This window comes from Hydra vulgaris, chromosome 03 (genome assembly GCF_038396675.1).
Source record: "Hydra vulgaris chromosome 03, alternate assembly HydraT2T_AEP".
NCBI classification, from domain to species: domain Eukaryota; kingdom Metazoa; phylum Cnidaria; class Hydrozoa; order Anthoathecata; family Hydridae; genus Hydra; species Hydra vulgaris.
The window spans coordinates 62929723-62942025 of NC_088922.1; positions in this window are offsets into that span (position 1 = coordinate 62929723).

Genomic DNA, 12303 nt, shown 5'->3' on the forward strand with positions numbered 1-12303 from the left:
TAAAATGCAAGACTGGATTTTTTTTTTAATAATTGATAGACTGCCTGCCCCAACCAAACCCTCAGTCGATGTAGCAGCACTCCCTTGCGAGTCAGGCTAAAAGGTAGTAGATGTAGCAGCACTCCCTTGCGAGTCAGGCTACTTGTCAGTCGATGTAGCAGCACTCCCTAGCAAGTCAGGCTATAAGATAGTCGATGTAGCAGCACTCAGTGCATGATATACAGTAAAAAAAATAAAAATAAAAACATTTTATTAAAAAAAACAAAAATAAAAACATTTTAATAAGAAAAAATGAAAATAAAAACATTGTTTATAGTGTTAGAAACATTCAGAATGTTTTATAAGACATTCTGGGCAATTAAATTTGCATTTTTGCGGCTTTTTTAATAACTTGTAATTAAATTAATGGTTTTAACTTTCAGACAACTCGCAAATGTTGGACGAAAGTCAAAAAAAATAAAAAGTGACGTATGTGTTGGTGTAAGAATCACTTTTTTTCTTCCGCTCTTCCCAAATTTAAAAAAAATATAAAAATAATAATAACAATAATAAAAATACTTTAATATAGTATTATGATTATTATAGTCTATATGATATATTATTAACATATCATATACTTTATGTATATTATCATATGTTATATATTATAATATCATATATATATAAATATATCATATATTAAATGTATATATAAATATATAAATAAATATACATATATAATATATACCGTGAAAAGGGGTGACTATGAACAACGGGGTAAAAATGAACATCGATGCCAAGTTTACTAATTGGTGAAGAATCACCCATATATTATATAAATTTAAAATATACATATCAACATTGATAATATATATTTTATATTTATATAATATAAAATTACTATAGTCAAATAACTAACATACATAGTAAAACAGTTTAATCAAACTCTAAAAAACTACTTACTTAAACAAACTCTAAAATAAATTCAAGCAAATTCTTCATGCAATACAAACGCTGATGAAATAAAAAAAAAGATCTATTTAATATTTATCACTAATGCATCGCAAATTAAGCAATGTGGTATCGTTAATTTGACAAACTCAAAACCTTATGAATTGGCAATAGATGGCCTAATCAATGACTCGTAAAGTCACGCATGCGTATTTGAGTTCTCAAAATGCAAAACGAACGGTGAAACTCATAATCAAGGGTGTACGACTCGCGGATTTTAGTGTAATTCGGTCAACGGGAATTATGGGATGCCTAGTACAGCCAGATTTATAAACAAATATACTTTTACAAAGACAACTTCAGGTTTAATTTACTTTAAAAGCAAATGCTTTGTTTCAACAGCGCTGATGGAGCTGAAATATAATAAATAATATAAGCATAGTAGTATATTAATAGTTTTTTATACTATTACGTTTGTTATTTATTTGAATAAAAAAAGTGGCATTATATTTAACGTTGGTAAAAGTAAGTAATAATTATGTTTTTTCTATTTATTTTAAAAAGAAATACACAAATGTCATAAGTTTTATTGAATTATGCATTACTGTTTCTGATATGCACATTTCAATTCTTAACTGCCCTCTACAGTATACAAGTAGGTTTGCAACATAACTGTATGATAGTAACAAATAATTTCAATTAAGTTTCTTTCAACTAAGTATATAATCTACTTATGAATAACACGAGCCATTTTCTTAGGACATTTTTTTTCTACGTGGAGCTATGTTGTGATTGTAAAACTTGACATAATAATAAATCCGCATATCAACAAAATTGTGGATCATTTTTTTTCCAAATGCAATTCATGTTCAGGATGAAGTTTATAAATGAAAGTTCTTAATTGCTTCAATAATAGTTCCTGCTAGGTATTTGTATGCAAATACTTTCTTAATGTGCATAAGAAAAATGGCTTCCATAGTTTGTACAGCTTTATACAAGAAAGAATTTGGTTGTAAATAATTAATTCTTCCATTACAATTCTTGATACTGATAAACTCTTCATAAGGATTACCAGAGATTTCAGAAGGTGGCTGAGACAAAATATTTCTGCATAATTGACATAAAGAAACTTTTTGGATTAGCAAACCAGCAAGATAACACAGAATCGGTTCTACAGTTTCAGAATAAATTTGTAAAACTGAACCCTGAATTTGCATTGGAGGATTTACATTACATTTGTGTGCTAATTTTGTTTCATTGAATAGTGAATTATTCACTATATTACTTTTTTCATTAATTAGATTAACACATGTTTCTAAAGTTATTGCTACTGTGAAATCTGATTCTGAAACACAATTTGTGTTTGACTTAGTTTGCTCAGTAGATAAAAGAACCAAAGCATTTTGGTATGCAGATTTAAACTGTTTTGACGTTGGTCTGTCATTCCAATCGCCTTTACTTCGTATTATTGAGAAAAAATTTTCAATGCAGACTTGATTAAAACGAGATGTGCAAATAAATGGAAAACCTTCTGCAAGAAACTCTCTGGATAATAATATAATTTTGTTTATTGTTGTTATTAGTCCCCAATGGCTGGAAATACCAGTCTGGCTCCTAGCTTTTTCAAAATACCATGTTGAAATCCAAGTTTTGATTTCTTCCAAGTTTTTTATAGTCTCTCCTTCAGTTAATGCACATCTAGCTGGTTTGTCGGCAAATAACTTTCTAGAATTTATCATATTAAAAAGAGCGTCAATTTTTTTAAAGAACTCACATGTTGCCAAAGCATCTGATGGTAAAAGATTTGCAATTATATACAAGGACATAGCTGCTGAAACTTGATGGCTGAAAACTTGTGTTGCCAATTTTACTCGCATAGATAATAATGGTCCAGGTTCCAGGTGGCTTTCTGTCAACTTTGGTGCAAGTCGAACTGGGTTTTGCTTGTCTATATTATACAAAGAGTGTAAGTATTTCCATGACGCAGTTTTTCCATTTGTAGTTATATCATGCCGAATCAAATTATTTCGTAGATTTTTTATCAAGTGTGGAGGGTCAAAGATTATGTACACTTTTGCTTGAGCTGTAGGATGAGATATATATGGAGTTGTTTTACTGAATCCTAGTAACTTTAAAGTTGAAATATTGGTTGTATGTTGGTCACACACTAAAGCTCGTACAATTAATCCAGTTGAGTGCAGTTTATCGATGGCTTCCAATATTATTTTTGATAGTTTTTCTGAACGAACACAACTGTTGCTATAAAAATATGCAACAGGCTGCTTCCACTTTGTGGCAATACCGCGAATCATTAAAACTAAAGCTTGATTTAATGGCTTTCCATCTTCTTGAATGCCTATAATATGATCAAGATCCCTTTCATAATCTATATGTTGCTTGATTGACATCTCATCAAATATAAGACAACAATTGCGATCACGGACATTCATATAATCAACTCGCATTTTGAGTAATGCAAAAACTTTTGCAGAAAATCCAGGCTGTAATTTTCCAAATGCTTTTGACAAGAAAACAAGAAGTGTTGTCTTACTTGGCAAAGTAAAAAATTCTCTTAAGCAGCGAAATGCCTGTGGACTATGATACATAATCCGTAGCGAAAGCAGTTTATCATAAATTGTCCATCTCTTTCCTTGTTTGGTTCGTTTGTTCATTCTGAGTTGACTCTCAAAAAATTTAACTTGATCTTTGGACAGGTATCTCTTTGCAAGTTCACTAATATGCTCAATTGATCCATTGCATTTTTTATCATGCGCTTTTAAAAACAATTTTTTTTTTTTAACCGATAAATTTTCACACGGTTTAAGTGTAAGGCTTTTTGAAGCTTTCTCAATTTTTTTGTAGTTTTTTCCTTATCATCAGATTCTTCTGAATGTGCAGTGTCTGCACTATGAAAAATTGTTAACTCTTCAGACTGATTACTTGTGGTTTTTTTACTTTTTTTTCTTGGCTGAACTAGAAATCGTTCTATAGGTGCTTTTCTTTTGAAAGAGATTTTTTTAGGAGGATTTGGTACATTGAAGATGGTTAGGATTGCTGATAAAATAGTCCATTTGCCTCCAATATTTGTTGTGTAATACTGGGTTGGCTCAAAATGTTCACTGCACAGAGCATATGATTTATTCAGTTCTACTGAAGTTTTGTTGTCAAGATCTTGACGGCGGCAATTGATAACCCACTTTTTACATCTGAAATTAAAAGAATTATACATACATACATAACATACATAACATACATACATACATATATATATATATATATATATATATATATATATATATATATATATATATATATATATATATATATATATATATATATATATATATACATATATATACATATATATATATACACATATACATGTATATATATATATATATATATATATATATACATATATATATATATATATATATATATATATATATATATATATATATATATATATATATATATATATATATATATATATAATATATATATCAATTAATTTCAATACTAGAAGGAACGTCTGAGTTGTTTTGCACTTGCAGAGCTCAGTTAACAATCCATACAACAGTTGTACAATTTTGGGCCAAAAATGGCTCAAAAGTTGTCTACCATACAGTTATGTTATAAACCTTCTAGCATACTGCAGAGGATAGTTAAGGATTGAAACGTGCATACCAGAAACAGTTAACGGTATAAATCATGCATTTTTTATAATACTCCCTGAAAATCTCTTAACTAACAAAAGAAACTTTAAAAAGTCGTTAGAATCAACCTATTTTTGTCTTTTGGAAATCGAAAAAATGACACATTTTTATCGACGTTTTTCCCTCGTTTATGCTGACAATTAACAGCTGCACAAAATCCAGCAGACACGATTAGGTAATCTTTAATATATTTAGTTAATTAAAAAGTAAAACCAAAGAAAAATTAATTAAAAATGACTTTATCAACCAATCACACAATTTAAGTTAAACAATTATAGGTATTCTGTGGCTTTTGTTTACAATCTGGCTGTACTACACATCCCAGAAGCCTTTGCGTCACCGATAACGCAAATTTAATGGATATTTTGCGGAGTCGTACACCCTTGCTCATAATATAGACGTTGAATTAACGTTGATTCAACGTCGCGTTAAGTTGATCGTTTTCAACGAATTTTCAACGTTGATAAAATGTTGATTTTTGGTTATATGACGTCGCGACTAAAATTCAACCGTAAATCAACGTTGAAATAACGTCGTGTGTCCACTGGGAAGGCAAAAAAGTGTATCCAAATATTGTGAATGGAATAATCAAACGACAGCGAATAACAGTTTAAACACAAACGAAAAAAATGAACAACGAGGTTACATTCAACGCTTTAAATATCCGACTGCTTATCTCAATAATGTCTACTTGCCTCAAACTGCAAACTATCGCGTTGATAGCGCAGGTGATACACCAAACCCTGGTTTAAGCGTTACTCGAGCAGCAACTTTAGCGCCCATAATTGATCCAAGCACGCCTATCATTGCTGATGCAACTCTTGGACCGACCAATTATCAAGCATTAAGTAATACGCAATTTGTCATTCCTGCATGCTCAGCAGCGGGATATCAATTTAACCTTCCTCTCTACCATTTAGATGATCTCTTTGATTTAGAAGAATATTTTGGAAATTTAAAACTGGTAATCATTTTAGAACTTGAAGGAAACAGTGCTCTATTATTTGAAAATATGCCTGTTACCATTGCAGCTGACATTACAGCAATGAAGGCAATGGTTTTTCGAGTTAATAACCCAACCATCACTGCAAACGAAGTCAAAGTTACCGACACGTATGCATTCGAAAGAAATAATTTTATTGACGCATTTCCCAACACCGCAATGTAGCAATGCATAAAAACTATTGGGAGGTGCGGACAATCGATGTGCCTCCTCGAACGCAAACCATGCTCATCCCTTTTAATACTTTTAAACAAGATAGCTTAACTCCGCATCAAGTATGCGTGTCTGTATTTTGCAAGGATCAATTCGAACACAGCAACTTTAGGTGTAGGGCTCCAAAAAATATGGCTCAAGAATTAATAACATCTATCACGTTTAACAAGGTCCGTGTCAATTTTCTACAAGGCGGAGGTAGTACTTTTACCAACGACTAGTCGCAGCCTAAAACAAGAAAGGAACTTTATCGAGAGTATTTGTCATTTGTTAATGATGGCTCAAATTCTGAAAATGATATACGAACTCAAATAGTGCGTTTTACTGGAGATTATGTAGGCGAAATCCCAGCAACAGAAAATGCTTATTGGAACACTTCTTATAACGAGGTAATGGCTTTTGATCTTACTGCAGATAAAAACCGAGTCGTCGATATGGACTCGCCTAACGTTTTGGGTTCATCTACAGCATCGGTGTCACTTAAATTTAATACACCTATAAGTAACGCAGTTATACGCGTTGACATGTTGCACAAGAGTCAATTTGTGATGACCGGAAAAGGGATTGATCAAAATCTAAGCTTACTACCTAAATCACTAAGCAACACTTAACTCGTTCGTTATTTAGAAATGGAACAGTCGCTTTTAATTTATTTAGCTGTCACCGTCTTAGCAAAAAATAATTACAATATATTTTTTTTACGCTCTAATTGTTTGTTTATTTAAAAAATATTTTTTACCCGTATGGTCTGCCATGAAACGACGCGATAGACGTGGCAGATTTGTTAAAAAGACAAAAAAAATCAAAAAAGCATCAAGGAAAAGGAGCCAAATTTGATGCCGTCAAACGTTTTGCTAAAAGAGTTATAAACGCAGGTCTTAAATCGAGCATTGGCAAAAAAGGCGTTCAACGACTCGTTGCATACCAAAATTTGCTATAAAAAAATGGCACGCAATCGCAGACGAAGAGGAAACCGTGTCATGTTACCCCCAATGGTTATTCGACGAGTACCAAAACAAGTTGGAAACGGACGCAAAAAATGGAAAAAACAACGCGGTGGATTTTTTCGTGGCTGTTGGCACCGATTATTGCCGCTTTTGGAGCTAAAACCGCTGCTGCAGCAGCCGTTGCCGGCGCTGTTGGAAAAACTGCTGCACTCGGTGCAGTTGGAGAAACAACTGGTTTAGCAGTGCAAAGCGTAATAAAAAAAGCCATGTAAAAAAAATTGTGTTTTAAAGTAGGAAAAATTAAAAAAACTTTAATATGTGTTATTTTTATTTATTAAATAAAAAAAATTTAATATTTTTTTTGAAAATATCTTGTATTTTTTAAGCGTTTGTCATCATTGATGCAGCGAGTCCGCACACTGCCAAAGAAGAACTTATAAGAGCATAGTCGCGAATAATTTGAATGTAATCAGGCACAACAAGCATTAACAGGTTCAGGCAGAGGAGCAACTAAACCAGCATCTGCGCCAGCACCCAAAGCGTTTCAATAGGCTGCAATGGCCAAGTTCAAATCTACAAAATTGCCGATAAGTCCTTGATCGATAAGAGCGTTATTTTGGGCTAAAAGTCTTGCTGTTACATTTTTTCGCCATGTTGTATGCAAAAGTCCAAAAAGACGCTCTTGTTCGTCTTTATTCATAAATTCGGCCTTGGTCAGCCTAAAAAATCGCGTTTGCAAATGAATAATTTGTTGAGCCATTTTTTATCTTTCTTTAAACTACGGACAGCTGCTCTAAGGTTTTAATAAAAAATGATCAACGAGCAAGAAAACGAAATGTCAAAGACAACTTGTAACTTCTGTATGATTTTAGAACAATAGAAAACACTCAATATAGACAATGTCGAATTGAAAATAAAAAGCGTTCACGAGATGTAAGTATTACAACGAATGATTGAAGCTGATCCGAAGGAACTTAAAAAGAAAACATTTTGGTATAATATTAGTCATGACATTAATACCCTTAACATTTCAAAAGAAAACATGTGCGCAAAATATGTACTCAAATTTGAGCATTCAGAAATCAAAACCGATGAGGGGCAATTGAAATTGGAACACGTAGACATGAAAAAAAGGATTGCAATTTCTAAACACGACTTACGGAGACAATTTAACATCTATGTTGAGCATGTCAAACGGTTTGTCACCGGAACAAAAAAACGAAGATACTGTCGATGGCATTGCCGATGTAATAACACTGTCTATGCCTGTTGTAAAAAAAATTTTTTAAGCTCTTGAAGGGATGTTTCAAACGGTTTTACAAAACGACTTATGTCATTCAAAATAAAAATTGAAAACACCGTTTCGTTTTATAAAAAAATTGTCAATGGCGTATACAGCTTGCTGATTAACAATCTGACAGAAAAAAGATAAGCACTGATCTTAGTTTGGAAAAATATTGCAAAAATAACTTCAAAAATTTTATAGGCGTTTTTGCGTTTGATCAAGTCAACAATGTGTTTAAACAGAAATTTCAAGTCGGTGATTTTTTCATTTACAACAGCGACTTGTCTAAAAAAGACGAAACGCATTGGCGCATGATGCTCAAATTAAACGACAACAGCTTGTTTTGCTTTGACAGTTTCGGTAAGGAAAGTTTTTTTCAACAAATCCCGATCGGCGTTCGAAACAAACTCGCTATCGACGGCGTTAAGTCAAATGACTCAACTTTAACGATCATCTCTATACTAGGCGTTTAAAATATTTTCCACTTCGTGACTCGCAAGACGAATGGTTCACAAAGTTTTGTTTTTATTAATCGCAAAAACACGACATTCAAAACGTGAACATTGTTTTTAATGATTTATCTTATCAAAAATACGACTCGTCACTTTGCGGACCGTGGATACTCTATTTTCTTTATTTACTCAAGCAACAGTGGTTTCATTCTGGCGATATCGAAATTGACACCATAGATGCCATTCTTAATCAATATTTTACTTATGCAGGAGATAACAGAACAAAAAACGAATGCATTTCAAATTTGTCGGACTTTTGTAATTTTGTCAAAACCTCGTTTTGGTTCTACGCTGACAAATCAAGCCAAAAGTTATTTGAAAAAGATTTTAAAATTTTTGATCGTTTAAACGTTAAAGAAAGGACAACAGGTGCGATCTATCGAAAAAGACCGACACCTTATTCAGGCGCAAACAAAGACGTTACACAAAAGACTTAAAAAAAACAATACGTTGACGGCTTTTTTATCAGAATACAACTTGCTGTTGGTAAAGGATCCGGCTACGTCGTTTCTAACAGACGACGACTTGAAAAATTTGCCCGCCATTTTAAAATCAAACCTCATGCAAACGTACCTAGACGAAGATCAACAAAGACACTATTATAATAGCTATCAAAAATTAAAAAACATTATTCAATTTCACTCGATTCCTGTTGAACAGCGCAACGAACTAAGCGAATGGAAAAAAAATACTTCAAAATTATCAACTGTTATATAATTTATTGTAAATTGTTTAATTTTTTCATTTTTAATTGTACTTATGTTTAATTTAATCTGGTTCCCAATCTGAATCTACACTTTCCAATTCAGCTTTTTCGTCAATAATATCGTTTCCGTATATATATATAACGGACTATTTTGGTCGACAAACATGCTTGTATAGTTTGTAATAGAGTCATTTTCATCATTTTCATTTTTTTTCATCTTTTTCCTTTTATTATTAACATCTCTTTCAGCATTTTCATTTCCTTCTTAAACTTTATTAACATTTTCATTCTTTTTATTAACATTTTCTTTATCTTCGTTTTTTTTCTTTTCTTCTAAATTCAACATTTTTTTCTTTGCTCTAAAAATTAAACATTTTTTAATATAAAATAAAAAAATGAAAAAAAATGCTTGCAACAAAAAATTAAAAACATTTATTTTATTAAAAATTTAGAAAAAAACAAAATTATTAACAACTGAAAAATATATTTTTTAAATTTTGTACATTGTCTTCATCGCATTGTCTATAAGTTTTAGAAAAATTTCTTGGTCTTTGTCAGACTACTCTGATTCTTCAGTGATATCATCCTCTGTTTCGTCAACTTCCTTATCATCTTTTATTTCATGTTCTTCTTTTATTACATCATCATCTTCTGTTTCGTCTGTTTTTTAAAATTACACATTTTTTAAATAAAAAAAACTCAAAAAAATCAAGAAACAAATAAAATCCTGTTATTTTGATTTTTTCGTCATACTTTTCGTCATATTTTTCAAAAAGTAAAAGCATGCTTCTTTCGAAATCGGTTAGATTTGACATTTTTTCATTTTTTTATTTTTCTAAAGAAAATGTTAAAAATAGAACGAAAAATAAGTTGTTTAAATTTAATTAACAATTAAAAAACCAAAATAGAAAACTAAAAAATATTTGTTTTTTTAAAAAAAAAAACAATTAATTCGCTAATGAAAAATCTTTTACAAAAAGATTAAATCTTAATTTTAAATCTGTAGTACTAAATTATCCTCTGTCAATAAGTTTTTTAATAAAAAAATAACACTCGGCGCTAGGACAATGCATTTTTCGATTTCCTTCGTGATGTCCGCAACCAAACTTTTTGTTTATAGACAAATATTCTACGTCTCTATTCACAGAAGGTATAGTTTGCAATTCATTGATGTCGAACGAATCACAACCAATAAACTCTATTAACTTTTTTTCCATTTCGCCCTTATGATAAATAACATAGTCGACCTTGCAATGCCTTTTTAGCAAACTTTTAACTCTTCACAACGGTATATACTAAACACAAAAATGTCTAAGTTATTAACATTTCTTTTAACATATTGGGCTGATTGTTGGTAATGTTTTTTCATTTGTTCTTCTGTTTTACATATTTGAAAATGGTAATTTATACAATTTAGATGCCGATCCACAATAATTATTTCGCGAATGCAAAAGTCTTCCCATTCGTGCTTCACTCCACAATCGATAGATGTCCATCACAAAATCAAACATTTTTTATGAACCTGTTCATAAAAAAATATATATCTTTTTTTAAAAAAAAATTGTAAAAAAATATTTTCATAATTTGTTTAATTGTCTATAAAAGAAAAAATTTTTAAATTTTTTTCTTAAACAATTGGAAAAAAAAATTACTTTTTTTTTAAAAAAGTTATTTATAAATTTTTTTTTCAAGAAACAAAATTTTTATAAAAATAAAAGAAACTTTTTTTAAAAAAAAATACAGGCAAATCAATTAATACTTTTTTTACTCATAAAATACATTATACAACAAGACGACCTAAAAAATAATGATTTTTAACTTTTCCCCCAAAATCCTTATTTTTGTCCTCATATAATGACAACAATAAAACGTTAGCCTCTATTCGATAACTCAATGTAGCACGATGACTGTCGCCTATAAAATACTCGCTTTGCTTTTTTAAATACGACAAAAAAGCCTGCATCATTTCTCGATAAAATTGGCAATCATTGAAAGTCTGATTTTTATAACGTTCATCTTGACCTGGTGTCTAAAAATCGATTTTGTCAAAATGTTGTCGCATAGTCGGTGATTTTTTCCAACATTCAAGAATCAACGCCAAATAGTGCACTCGTAGTAATTTAATAACTAGGGAAGCCTTGTTAAATCTTGTCGCAAAAATATCGATGGCGTCTTTTGAAATAAAAAAATCAATCAACTGATCCATGTGACAGTCCCATTTCGTATTCGGTTTAATTAATTTCGCAATTAACTGATAAACCAAATTAAACAAAAAATATTCATCGCATGTCATTTCATACCGAAGTTTATAACAGCACTGGATTCATTCTAGAAATTCTTCCTCGCTCATCGCATCCATATCCATTTTATAGCTATCGTATTCTTTGCACACCACCTAATAAACCTCCTTCCATTTGTTTTCGTCTGAAAAAGGAAAAACAGGTTTTCCTCTCCAATTGTCAAATAGTTTTTGATTCCTTCGATAAACTACCAAACTTTGTCCGGTATTTCTTTTTCTCTTCGCCCCTTGATAAACACTTTTGAAGAAATGATCTTCCAAAATCATGATGATCTCCTGCAATTTGTCCATTGTCAAAAGCAACTCGAACATGTTTTGAGGTTCAAATTTGTTTTTTGAAAATTTCAAAATTTTTTGGTAATGTTGAATTAACACTGAAAATATAATATTAGTAGACAACAAGAAAATATTTCTTTATTAAGATATATGTAAATATATATAACAATCAATCTAACTTCTTTTCTTATCTGCCACAATTTTCGAAATGGCGCGTATTTTAAGAAGTCAGACAAAATGCCATCAATTAAAGTTTCAGTCGCTCTATCGTATTTAATAGAAGAAGCTGTAAATAAAAATGAAAAAGTTTTACATATCTTATAAAGGTATACCTTTCACAACACCATATAAATTAGTGCTCTTAAAGCATATTTTTCCACCTTTATCCTTTATATTTGTGGAGGCGATAAAATTGT